Genomic DNA, 13762 nt, shown 5'->3' with positions numbered 1-13762 from the left:
AGGGAATACACAATGCATGGTAGGACCTTAGGAAGCACAGAGGATCCCAGAGACCTTGATGTACATGTCCATAGATCCCTGAAGGCCACAGCACAGGTAGATAAGGTGGTTAAGAAGGGACATAGGTCCTTGCCTTTATTAGCTGGGGCATAAAATATAAGAGCAGGGAGGTTATGTTGGAGCTGTATAAAACACTAGTTAGGCCACAGCTGGAGTATTGTGTGCAGTTCTGGTTGCCACACTATAGGAAGGATGTGATTGCACTGGAGAGGGTGCAGAGGACATTCACCAGGATGTTGCCTGGGCTGGAGAGTTTCAGCTATGAAGAGAGACTGGATAGGCTAGCATTGTTTTCCTTAGAGCAGAGGGTGAGGGGGGTCCTGATAGAGGTATACAAAATTATGAGGGGCATAGATAGGGTAGATAGGAAGAAACTTTTCCTCTTAGCGGAAGTGCCAATAACCAGGGGACATCAAGTTAAGGTAAAGGGCAGGAGGTTTAGAGGGGATTTGAGGAATTTTTTTTTCACCCAGAGGGTGGCTGGAATCTGGAACACACTGCCTGAGGGGGTGGTAGATGTAGAAACCCTCACAACATTTAAGAAATATTTAGATGAGCACTTGAAACGCCACAGCATACAGGGCTACGGGCCAAGTGCTGGTAAATGGGATTAGAATAGATAGGTGCTTGATGGCCGGCACAGGCACAATGGGCCGAAGTTAGAGCTGTCTAACTCTATGATTCTATGACTCTATGACTGTCCTCTCAATTTTGAAGAAGAGCAGGGGCATTCTCCCTTGTGTCCTAGTCAACATTTATACCAACATCACAAAAACAGATTGTCCATACCATTGAGTGCTTTAAGTGGCTGCTGTTTCCTACATTACAACAGTGACTAAACTTCAAAAGTTCTTCATTGGCTGTAAAGCTCTTTGGGACATCTTGAAGTCATGAAAGGAACTATTACAATGCAAGTTCTTTCTTTTTAGGTACTAAATTCCAGGATATTTCCTTAACAATGATGAAAGACTAGTGATATGGGACAAGAATTCCACACTGTCAGTTAGGTTTGCTGTGCTCTATTTGTTTATACCCTTGCATGTTATGGTCAGTGTGGTGCCGACCTTCACAGGACATCATGACGGTTGCTTCAGACACAAAGCAGGTTAGTCCGAATCTGCAGAGGGAACGGATGATTAATGGTTTGTCCTCCCACCTTCTTCAGCTTGGATACAGGATACAACCCAAGATCTCATTATCTGTTCCCTTCACAGGCGCTGTGAGACCTGCTAGCTTCTTTAGACTCCCAGCCTTTCCCGCTTTTTGCTTTTTATTAAACGGATTCTCTGTGTCACCCCTCCATTGCAATTGGTGGCAGTCTCCTGCTAGCCATTAGGATTCCAGAAGGATGCTCGTTCAAAGCAGATCCCAACATCTCAGGTCTAGGGATGGGGAAAGGTACCAGGGTTCTTTCTCTGATTGATTTGTTTGTGTGTGTGTGTGTGCATGCGTGAGTGTGTGTGTTTGTGTGTGTGTGTGTGTGTGCATGTGTGAGTGTGCATGTGTGTGTTTGTGTGTGTGTGAGTGTGCATGTGCGAGTGTGCATGTGTGTGCGTGAGTCTATGCAAGTGTGCATGTGTGTGTGTGTTTCTGTGTTTGTGTGTGTGTGTGTGTATGCGCACGCGTGCGTGTATGTGTGTGTGAGTGTGTGTGTATGTGTGTGTGTGTGTGTGACCACTATCATTTAGCTTTCAGTGACTCATCTTTACACTTATATATTGACAATGGCTAGTAGACATGGGTCCATATTCAGTATGATGCATCATCTTGCAGAGAGAAGGGAGAAAATTGTCGGGCGATTTAAAAAGTCAGCACCAATTTTTGTTTCATTAACTGACAATCTACCCATAACCACAACATGTATAGGGTTGATTTGAAGTTTGAACTAACTCAAACAATTTGGGGATGATTTTCACTGAAATCAAAAATGACATTACTTTATTGGTTTTTTTGTGCTCAATATTCTCCTTGAGTTCCGCTTCATTGTTGACTCTCAAAGAGGAGCTCATGCCCCTTACAAACCTGTAGTGATTGTAAGTAAAACCTTTCCTGCTGTTTTAGGGATCATGTGATTGTACTGACAAATCAGCCCGAATCTTAGGGGCAGAGCTTTCCAGTCAGGGACCTGGTTCAAGCATGTAACTTCTTCAAGAGCTGTATAAATAAAGTTAACTGTTTCAAGTAAGAAACCTGTCCGGTACACCAAGTTTATTATGAAACCAAAGTGTATTTTTATCAGCTCAGTGTCACAGTAAATGTAATGAGATCCAGTGACTGTTGACTTTTACAGCACAGAAGAAGGCCATTTGACCCTTTGAGCAATATTTAATGTAGGCAACAGGGGTCTCGCTGGCTGCCAGAGAGCTGGCAAGAGTCCCATGTCACCTATTTTGGGGAAGGCCCACAAAATTAAGTGCCAATCAGGGCACCTCTTTGGGCAGCGCCAGGCCTTTTCTGGGATCAAGGACCCAGGGGCGGGGCGGGGGTTGGAATCCAGCCACTCAAGAGCTGCTGGCCAATCAGAGGCCAACAGCTGTGCACCAGAGAGGTGGTGGTTGCTGCTGGTAATGCACTCGCTCGAGTCCCAGGATTGCCGAGGGTCCCATGCTACAGGTGAGAGTTGGTAGGAGGGAGTGAGTATGGCGGGAAGGGGTTCATGGGATGCGGCTCACAGGGATGTTGGAGGATGGGGTCATCAGCCTGGGCAGGCTTCCCCCCACCTTCCCAATGCTGGGTCCTTCGAAAGCACTGAGTGCCATTGAATGAGGGACCACTTCTGGGAGTATGCGAACAACCTGACTTGGTGAATACCAGTGGCAGCTGGATGAGCCCCTTAAGTGGGCATTAATTGCCCGCTTAAAGACCTCAGTCGGTGATGGGGTGGGAAGGCCACCCATGAGCTTTCCCACCCTGAACTTAATTGGGGCAAAGACGACTAGGCAGCAGGGTCCCCACCCCCACCCTCCCACTCCCACCTGGTTAAATGTCCCCCACCACCAAATTTGCCTAGGGGGAGGGTATATTAAATTCTGTCCATCATGACTGTGCTGACTCTAAGAAAATGCCATTCAATTAGCCTCACTCTCCTGCTTTTCCCCCATAAGCCTGCAACTTATGTTTTCTTTATAATTATGAATCAAATTTCCTTTTTGCTTTCACTTGCTCATCCTGCTTTCTACCCTTATTGACACCATTAGCACATCCTTTAGCTAATATCACACCGTCAACACCCCTTTGTCCTTTTGTCTATGACATCATTGGCAATCTCTCCTTTGCCTCCACCTATCACTGGCCCTCTATCCAGCTCCACCTGTCCCAGCCCTCTTAAACAGCTTATATTTCACCCCATTTCTTATTCCTCTTTAGTTCTGATGAAGAGTCATACGGACTCAAAATGTTAACTCTATCTTCCTCTCCACAGATGCTGTCAGGCCTGCTGAGTTTTTTCAGCAATCTTTGTTTTTGTTCCTTTTTGAAAGTTGCTTTTGAATCTGTTTCCTCCACTCTTTCAGGCATATGTGAACTCACTGAATTTAAAAAAAAACTTTCTCTTCTCCCATCTGGACCAGAGAGCTATTAGCACTGTAACCTGCCTTACAGAATATATCATGTACCAGCAGCAGATCTCCTTTTAGTAGGCAGATGATTACACCATTCTCTCCGATCAAGAATAATGCTACAGACCAACCAACAAACATAATTAACATTAAGCAGGTAAATGAAGAGCATTCGCCACAAGCAGTACACTTGCGATAGTCACAAGCTTTATTATCCTTCTCCTTGAAATGTCTAAACAACAAAGATGCTTCTCCTTTGCTGTCACCTCTCTCGTTTCTTACATAGAGTCTCTGCCTAGCCCAGTAATTCCATAGGCTTCAGATAGATTGTTGACCATCATAAAATCAATCACAAAATCCCACGACAATTCACCAAACCTCAGGTCAACTCATGACAGCTTTTCTCTCACAGTCAACTTTCAACGTGTTGCACCTGACCTGTTAACTTGCCCATTCTTTCTGGAGGTGCATTTTCTGGAAGTGCGCCTGTTTCTTCAGTAAGGTTTAAAGACATCTTTGACGAGAGGACTGTGACTAATTGGATAACTCTCTCAAAGAGCTGGTACAGGCACGAGAAGCTAAACGGCATCCTTCTCATAGAATCATAGGAATTAATGGCGCAGAAGGCCATTCAGCCCATTGTATCTGTGCTGGAAAGACCTGGGCTGGAAGAGATTCTATGAGTGTATGATCTTCCAGCCTACTAAATTGGTATTCTACTAAAGTTTCAGTTCGACCAAATTGCAAATGGCAATTATGCAGAAATGCTCTTAAGGAATACCGTGTCTGCAAAAGATACCTTTGTTTTCTAGGGTGTAATCTATATTCCTCTTACAGAAGCAACTAGCAAACACTTCTACACTAAAGGTGCTATGTATAAGCTCTGTGTTTGCCATAACCACCAAGAAAAATCCTATAAGTCACCCAATGAGAGGAAAAAATGACTTAATCTTGTATCAGGTGTACTGAAATGTTGGAGCAACTTGCTGTTTATGGCTCCTTTTAACAATATACAGTTCCATTTACCATCAGGAACAACATTTTATGCCTCTATTGTGTGGATGAATGTAGCTAATGCTTGCTGCAAAGATTTGTCCCTCTCTCCTAGGGGCATGTGCAGAGCCGCATTGATGCACATTCCATTAGAAAGAATACAATTCTAACCTAGTTAGCAAGGAAAGCAAGGCAATAGTGCAAAGTGATATGGCTTTATGAATAGAAGCTCTCAGCTATAGAGAACAAATGATGCACAGGCATGAGAAATGAGATTAGTAGAAATTATATTAAAGAAGAAGGGGCAGCACCTACACGTATACTTGGGACAGGAAGTAAATGTGGAGATTTTGCAGAATATATCAAGCTAGATTGAAGCAGAATATTGGACAAATATTGTAAATGTCCCACTGCATAGGGCAGCTTCTCAGATTCGTTGTAAAGAAGGAGATAGAGGCTTGCATTTATATAGCACCTTTCATAACCTCAGGATGCCCCAAAGCGTTTTGCAGCCAACAAGTTTCATTTGAAGTGGAACTGGAGGTGGAATCACAAGTTCCACCTTGTAAACCTATGGAGGCTGACTTTCCACAAGATTCTGGCAGCCTCCAGTTTGACCGGAAACCCTGGAGAAACGGCAGGATGGCCATGTTCACCACTTTCCCCACCCCCCGCCGCCAAAGCCACAGGGGGAGGTAGAGAAGAATTCTACCTCTGCCGCACCTCCACACCCTCCCCCGCCCACCTCCGCCAGTTTACGCAGTCTGGCTCCAGCTGGTTGCTGAATGGCTCCATTGGCAACAAATATGTGTGAAGGGGACACGTCCCAGTAGCTGAAACAAAACGAAACATTGGCCATGAAATTCTGCAGGATAACATATCACTCCTTCTAAAACCTCAGTGGGAGATGAACGAAAATCCAAGCGAGACTGCATGAGCAGCCATTTTCACACCATTTCTCCAAGGACTGCACTGGTCTCCCACCCAAGTTATGTCCTGAGACCAGTGCAGCCCTGCAAAATATCAATATCTGGTACATATCCGAGTGACCACAGACTATGATCTTTAGGAGTTCACTGGTTGGCTTGAAACCTTCTACGGCTGTTGGCCATCGACAAGGCCCTAAACACTGTTTCAATATTTGTTTTCAGGCGGCAGCTGCTGGTAATGGCTCTACTGTTATCATTTGCGTCTCCTGTAGACCCATCCTATGTTTCTTCACTTGTCCCATTACCACCCCCATTTGCCTTGCACTATCATCCCATTTATCATTTAATCTTGCCTGCCTTTCCATCCTATCACACCTATTTAGTCCTTTACTCCCCTTCTTACCCTGCCTCTGCACTTGCTTAAAAACTGTCACATCTCTAACTGTTTTCAATTTTTAACTAGGCAGGGCTGTTTTGTTTTAAATAAATACTGCCCTCCATTTTGGGTGGAGCACTTGGAGTTGTCCTGGTCATATGGGTTCTTTTCCATCAGCACAGGTTGAAGAAGACACTTGGTGAAGTAAGACAATGTCAACCAATGTCTGTAAAATGTGAAGAGACTAGAGCCTGGGATTGTTCCTTAAAGGAGAGAATGTTAAGGGCAGATTAGTAGAGAGGTTCAAAATTATGAGGGACTTTGACAGGGTGGATAGCGAGGAAGTGTTCTCAAGGATTCACCTTCAGTGAGTCACGTTTAGGTCAGGGCCGTGACATCACAGTGTTGATTTAGGAGGAGGCGATGGATGAGGATGGCCCTTGTTTGCAGGAGAGTGAACGTATTTTAGGGTGTTGAACAGGTTTTGAGACTTGGGCCTGAACTTTCCACTCATCAGGAGCGCACAATCAGCGGGCCCGGAAGTGGACACGAAATGTGCTTCCTGCCTGCGATCGGCCACCAACTGCGATCTTATGCTGGCTGTCCAATTAACAGCCTGCCAACATGAAACGCGCCCTGAGAAAGGCTCAGCATTGCCGGTGGAGGTGGGAAGAGGGCAGGCTCCAACGTCACTGCGGATGCTGGTGAGCACTTCCACTGAGCTCCCTGAAGGCAGACAGGTGCCTTAGGGAGCTGCGGACCTCCAAGTAATAAAGGAAAGTACAAAAATGCTGCAAAAAAAATGTCCGTGCAGCACAATCAAGCACCTGAAAGCAGGGGCAGAATTTTCTGCCTGTCGGGCGGGCGGGCCCGATCCAATCTTCAGCGGGCGGGGAGCCGATCCCCGCCGGAGAAGCTGGCCCCGCCGCCATTTTAAGTGGGCGGGCCAGTTAAGGCTCACCCAGCATGACGTCCACCAGGAAGCGCTATGCGCTCCCTGTGCGGGCGGGGAGGGGGCGATTCCCCAAAAGCGAGAGAGCGCTCTTTCGCACATGCGCATGAAAGAGCGCACACCTCCCTGCGGCTAAGTGCTGCCTCAGGGAGATCGCTGAAAGTTGTACAAACATTAAAAATAGAAAAATAAAAAAACCCTTAGCATGTCCCCCTCCTGTGACAATGTCACACGAGATGGGACATGTTAATAAATTTCACTCAAACTTTAGTAAAGTTTTTTAAACCCCACATGAAACCTCATCCCGCCGGTGGATGAGGCATGTTTTTCCAGAAGCCCACCTGGGCTCCTGGCTGACCTGCCAACCTTAAGGGCAGGCCCTTTAATTGTTTTAATTATCCCGTCAATGGCCTTAATTGGCCATTGACAAGTCGGTGGGCCCGTAGCTGATTTTGCTGCGCTCCCGCCTTCCTGAAAATTTAAATGGGGGGGGGGGCGGGGGGTGAAGCGGGGGTTCCCCCCGACATCATCCCGCGGCATTTTGCGCGTCGGCGAGCGGGCCCCGCCCCCTGATCGCCAACGGCAGAATTCAGCCCCAGATCTCACAAAAAGAAAATAGTCCCCAGATATTTCTTTTTATTTTAAATCCGAATTTAAATGCTAATAATCATCCCGCCCTTGAGCGAGGTTTCATCAAAACCGTAAAGCCCACCTGGCCGATTGGCCCATCCACCAACCATAAGGTTGGACGGGCCATGGAAAATCGCTGACAATTGGGGCGTTAATGGGCTTAATCGCTGCCGTAATGCTCTTCTGACTTCTGTGCGCACCCACCGAGCGAAATATCATGCGCGTGCACGATGACGTCAGGATGCTCGCCCAACTTCATCTCGCGCGATTTCACGGTCGTTCAGGCCTTGCCCGCACCTGCCCATGGGATGTAAAATTCTGGCCTTGGAAGGGTTGGAGATTATGTGGCAGGACTGACTGGGCTGAAGGGGGGTGGGGTGGGGGGGTATTAAAAGGGGCATGGCAGGAGGAGGGTGAAACATCAGGAGTGAGCTGAAGAATTTCCCTAGCGAATTGATTGAATATCTAATTCTGCTGGGTTAATAAAGGGTTGAGGTAGGAACAGGTGGAAAATAACCCAATTATAGCCTGAAAAAAATGTTCTGTTCTTGTTTAAATTAAATTGGACAATTTATTTGCATTTATACCCGACTTAACTTATGGCCGGACTGTCTCTTTCAAAGCTGGTAGTGTAGATGGACACTCATGTCCGGCTGGTCAGTACCGGTCCTGAGATTGGATCCACAGTAATCGAAGTTTATTTTATATGCGGCTCATATATTTAGCAATTACTCAGCAATTTTGTGTAAGTGGTGATTTTTCTGTTGGTTCTGATTCAGGCAAACAAATTTTTTTCCCTATTGAGATAGAGGTGACCTTCATTCCTGCTGGTCAAATAGTAAATGAGATGAACTTCTTTGGGAATCTAAGGACCCCTCCTTCATACTCGCATTTCAAATGTCAGGCTTACATTTGTTAATATCCAAATTTTGAAGACCTTGAATTGGATTTAATATCCAGATCTATCTATAGAATCATAGAATGGCAACAGCACAGAAGGACACCATTCAACCCAACATGTTCGTGCAGGCTCTTTGTAAGAGCTACTCAGCTAGACCCCCCTCCCCTGCCTTTTCCCCGTAGCCCTGCAAATTTTTTCTCCTCAGATAATTATCCAGTTCCCTTCTGAAAGCTACAATTGAATCTGCCTCCACCCCAGGCAGTGCATTCCAGACCCTACCCACTCGCTGTGTAAAAAAGGTTTCCCCTCGTGTTGCCTCTGGGAAAACTTTCCAAAGGTTTCTCCTTCCCGAACACCCACATTAAATTTGACAGCAAATTTTAGCAAGATGGCTGCCTGTATTTTGCTCTCATGTAACAGAAACTCTGTCTCAAATTAACCCATTGGTCTTGAAATGCTTTGGGCCATCCTGAGGATGCAAAAGACAATATATCAATGCAAGTTACTGTTTTCTGTTTGAAGAAAAGCAAGGGCTTCTCCTGGTGTCCTGGTCAACAAGCCTTCCGTAAAACAATCTCACTTTTAGCAAGGCAATGGCTTGGTCAGTGCTTGCTCTAGTCACCAAATTTATCTGTTGTGTGTTTTTGCTGAGCTGAACAAATCCCAAAGGGAAACTTGGTCAGGCTAACACAATGCTTTTGTAATTTGTATCTATCACAAGAAGGTATGTGCACCAAAGTCGAAAGTAAAGCTTCCACTACCATTGTTGGAGATTTTAAATATTAAATTAAAATATTTATTAACAAAAGGAAAGAAAACTTAAACAGTCAAGATTCCAGTTACGCAGTTAAATTTTGTCCTATAACATTTCCCAAAAGATTTCTACTTTTCTAGACTCACAAATAAACACCATTTTACAGGCAACAGTTCCTATAGATTCTTAATCCAGAAAAACACCCAGTAATATCACCACAAGACACCCACTGAGGTATTTCAAAGCTTCTTTCTCCCTCTCACTCGGCAATAGAAATCCAAGGCTCGTAACAAAAATCTGGTTTTCTGGAACAAGCAATCACTTGTTGGCTAGAGGCTGCTTTTTCACAGGTCTGTCTTTGCACAGCCCACATTTCAAGGTCTAATATGGCCACTCACTATACAGCTTTCAACCTTTCCTTAAATATGTTTTTCCTCTTTCATCTCAGTCCCATTGTTCTCACACCTCTTTGAAACTCAAACCCTCCCAAATATAAGATCTTTCATGTTTCCATCCTTTCTTTGCTTTTGGATCAATGAAAAAAAGAATGATATCCCCACTACTTGACTGGGAAAGCAGTTTAGCAGAAAAGACAGTTGATGAACAATGGCAGACGTTTAAGAAAATAATTCATGACTCTTAACAAAGATATATCCCAGTGAGGAAGAAGGATTCAAGGAAGGAGATAAACCAACCATGGTTAACCAAAGAAGTGAAGGACAGTATCAAATTGGAAGAAAAAACACACAATGTGGCAAAGATTACTAATAAGCCAGAGGATTGGGAAAGTTTTAAAAACCAACAAAAGATGACAAAAAAATAATAAAGGGAGAGAAAATAAACTTAGAGGGTAAACTAGCAAGCAATATAAAAATGGACAGTAAAGCTTTTTAAAACATATAACAAGGAAGAGAGAGGCCAATGTGAACTTAGGCTCCTTAGAGAATGAAGATGGGGAAATAATAATGGGGAACCAGAGGAGTTGAATAAATACTTTGCTTCAGTTTTCACTGAAACTAATATAAAAAAACTAATGGGGCTAAGGGCTGATAAGCCACCCGGACCTGATGGGTTGCATCCAAGGATATTAAAGGAAATAGCTGCAGAGATAGTGGATCCAGTGGTACTAATCTTCCAAGAATCCTTAGATTCTGGAAGAGTCCCAGAGGATTGGAAAACTGCTAATGTGCCACTTTTATGCAAAAAGGGAGGGAGACAAAAAACAGGTAACTATAGGCCAGTTAGCTTAACATCTGTCATTGGGAAAACATTAGAGTCTATTACAAAGGATGTAATAGCAAAGAATTTAGAAATGCACAATATAATCAAGCAGATATAATCAGCATGGCTTCATGAAGGGGAACCATGCCTGACAAATTTATTCGAATTCTTTGAGGAGGTAACAAGTAGGATAGATAAAGGGGAACCAGAAGATGTAATATATTTGGATTTCCAAAAGATGTTCAATAAGGTACCATACATAAGGCTACTTAATAAGAAAAGAGCCCATGGTGTTGGGATAGCATATTAGCATGGATAGAGGACTGACTAACTAATAGAAGACAGAGAGTTGGGATACAGGGGGCATTTTCAGGATGGCAACCTGTAACTAGTGGAGTGCCACAGGCATCAGTGCTGGGGCTACAATTATTTGCAATATATATTAATGACTTGGATGAGGGAAATGAATGTACCATCACCAAGTTTGCTGATGACACAAAATTAGGTGGGAAGGCAAGTTGTAAGGATGACACAAAAAGTCTACAGAGGGATATAGACAGGTAAAGTGAGTGGGCAAAAATGTGGCAGATGGAATATAATGTGGGAAAGTTTGAAATTATGCATTTTTGCAGGAAGAATAGAGGAGCTGAACATTATTTAAATGGAGAAAGACTGAAGAAAGCTGCAACATAGAGGGATTTGGGTGTCCTTTTACATGAATCCCAAAAAGCTAGCATACAAGTTCAGCAGGTAATAGGTAAGGCAAATGGAATGTTGGCCTTTATTTCAATGGGAATGGAGTATAAACAGTGGAAAACAATGGCCGAATCGTTGGAGTTCAGAAGAATGAGGAGGGATCTCATAGAAACCTATAAAATTCTAACAGGGCTAGACAGGGTAGATGCAGGAAGGATGTTCCTGATGGTGGGGGAGCCCAGAACCAGGGGTCACAGTCTGAGGATACAGGATAGACCAATTAGGACTGAGATCAGGAGAAATTTCTTCACCCAGAGAGTGGTGAGCCTGTGGAATTCGCTACCAGAGAAGGTAGTTGAGACCAAAACATTGTATGCTTTCAAGAAGGAGTTAGATATAGCTCTTGGGGCAAAAGGGATCAAAGGATATGGGGAGAAAGTGGGAGCAGGTTATTGAGTTGGATGATCATCCATGATCATAATGAATGGCAGAGCAGGCTTGAAGGGCCGAATGGCCAGTTTCTATGTTTCTAAGTTTCTATAAAAATAGGGAAGTCTTGCTAAAATTATACAAGGCACTAATTAGACCATACCTTGAATACTGTGAACAGTTTTTGGCTCCTTATTTCAGGAAAGATACACTGGCATTGGAGGCAATCCAGAGAAAGTTCACGAGGTTGATCCTGGGGATGGAGGGATTTTCTTATGAGGTGAGGTTGAGTAGGTTGGGTCTGTACTCATTGAAGTTTAGAAGAATGAGAGGCAACCTTATTGAAATATATAAGATTCTTAGGGGGCTTGACAGGACAGATGCTGAGAGGTTGTTTCCCCTTGTGGGAGAGTCCAGGGCCAAAGGGCATAATCTCAGAGTAAGGGGTCACCGATTTAAAACAGAAATGAAGAGGAATTTCTCCTTTCAGAGGGCAGTAAATCTGTTCAATTCTTTACCGCAGAGGGCTGTAGAGATTGGGTGGTTAAGTATATTCAAGGCTGAGATAGACAGATTTTTTTAATCAGTAAGGGGATCAAGGGTTATGGGGAAAAGGCAGGAAAGTGAGGTTGAGGATTACCAGATCAGTCATGATCTCATTAAATGGCGTAGCAGACTCGATGGGCCAAATGGCTTACTCTGCTCCTACGTCTTATGGTCTTATGGTCTTGTTTACCTGTGAACTCCTTCAAGATGCAAATATTTTCCTTTGAAATTCAAACAACCCATCAACTTATCTAAAAGTGCAAATGTTAGCTCTAACCTATTTACTTGTAACCCACTACTTAACACCTTTAACCTTTGATGATTTAAACCATGCAGCCTGACTGTCCACAGCTCAATTAAGTTAGACACACCCGCACACACACACACACACAGACACACACACACAGACACACACACACTACAACGGAACTCCCCAACCCCGACAAGCCTGTTTCATAGCATCTACAGTAATATTGGAAAAAATGATATTCTCTTTACACCACAATGGTGGAATTTTTGTGTTGGTGTCATCAGCCATGTCTTCAGTAGATGCACTTCATCATGCAGGAGCCATCCAACAAGGCTATCCAGTGGCCTGAAGAGTTGAATCACTGAGACTGCTACAGGGTGAATTCATCATGGCAGTGACCCAGAAACTTGCACACATTTGCAGGATTGTTTTGCAGTGGTCACATACCAGCTGCAAGGTGAAAGAGTGGAATCTGCTCCTTTTACAAAAACATCTGACTGGATCTGACATGGTAGTGGTAACTCCCAGGGTGTTGATAGTGGGGGATGCAGTGATGGTAATGCCATTGAATGTCAAGGGGCGATGGTTAGATTCTCTCTTGTTGAAAATGGTCATTGCCTGACACTTGTGGGGCGTAAACGTTACTTGCCACTTGTCAGCCCAAGCCTGGATGTCCAGATCTTGCTACATTTGAACATGGACTGCTTCAGTATCTGAGGAATCGCGAATGGTGCTGAACATTGTGCAATCATCAGCGAACATCCCCACATCTGACCTTATGATGGAAGGTAGGTCATTGATGAAGCAGCAGAAGATGGATGTCCACTCGTTCCTCTGGCCTCAGGCCAACCTCCAAAAAGGCGCAGAGGACTGTGACCATCTGTTTGTAGCTCTGAGAGGCCCAAGAAGCTGATCATTTGCCTGTACAACCTGTGCTGAGGGTGGAGCTTTCTTCTATCTCCTGATCCTTGGTAGTTCCCTCTGCTCTTCCCTGCTGTATGTCCAGCATTGCTTGCTGCAGTTGCTGTTCCTCCTCTGGTTGCTGCCCGTCTTCCTGTGGCTGCAGACATGAATCCCAATGCTGTTCCTTTTTTCCCTTTTATTCATTCATGGGATGTTGGCTTCGTCGGCTAGGCCAGAATTTATTGCCCATGCCTAGTTGCCCTTGAGAAGGTGGTGGTGAGCTGCCTTCTTGAACCGCTGCAGTCCCTGTGGTGTAGGTACACCCACAGTGCTGTTAGGGAGGGAGTTCCAGGATTTTGACCCAGCGACAGTGAAGGAACGGCGATATATTTCCAAGTCAGAATGGTGAGTGACTTGGAAGGAAACTTCGAGATGGTGGTGTTCCGATCTATCTGCTCCCCTTGTCCTTCTAGATGGTAGCGATCGTGGGTTTGGAAGGTGCTGTCGAAGGACCCTTGGTGAATTCCTGCAGTGCATCTTGTAGATGGTACACACTACCGCTACT

The sequence above is a fragment of the Cetorhinus maximus genome, chromosome 1 (genome assembly GCF_964194155.1).
Source record: "Cetorhinus maximus chromosome 1, sCetMax3.hap1.1, whole genome shotgun sequence".
Classification (NCBI taxonomy): domain Eukaryota; kingdom Metazoa; phylum Chordata; class Chondrichthyes; order Lamniformes; family Cetorhinidae; genus Cetorhinus; species Cetorhinus maximus.
Note: the sequence above shows the minus strand (reverse complement) of the source record.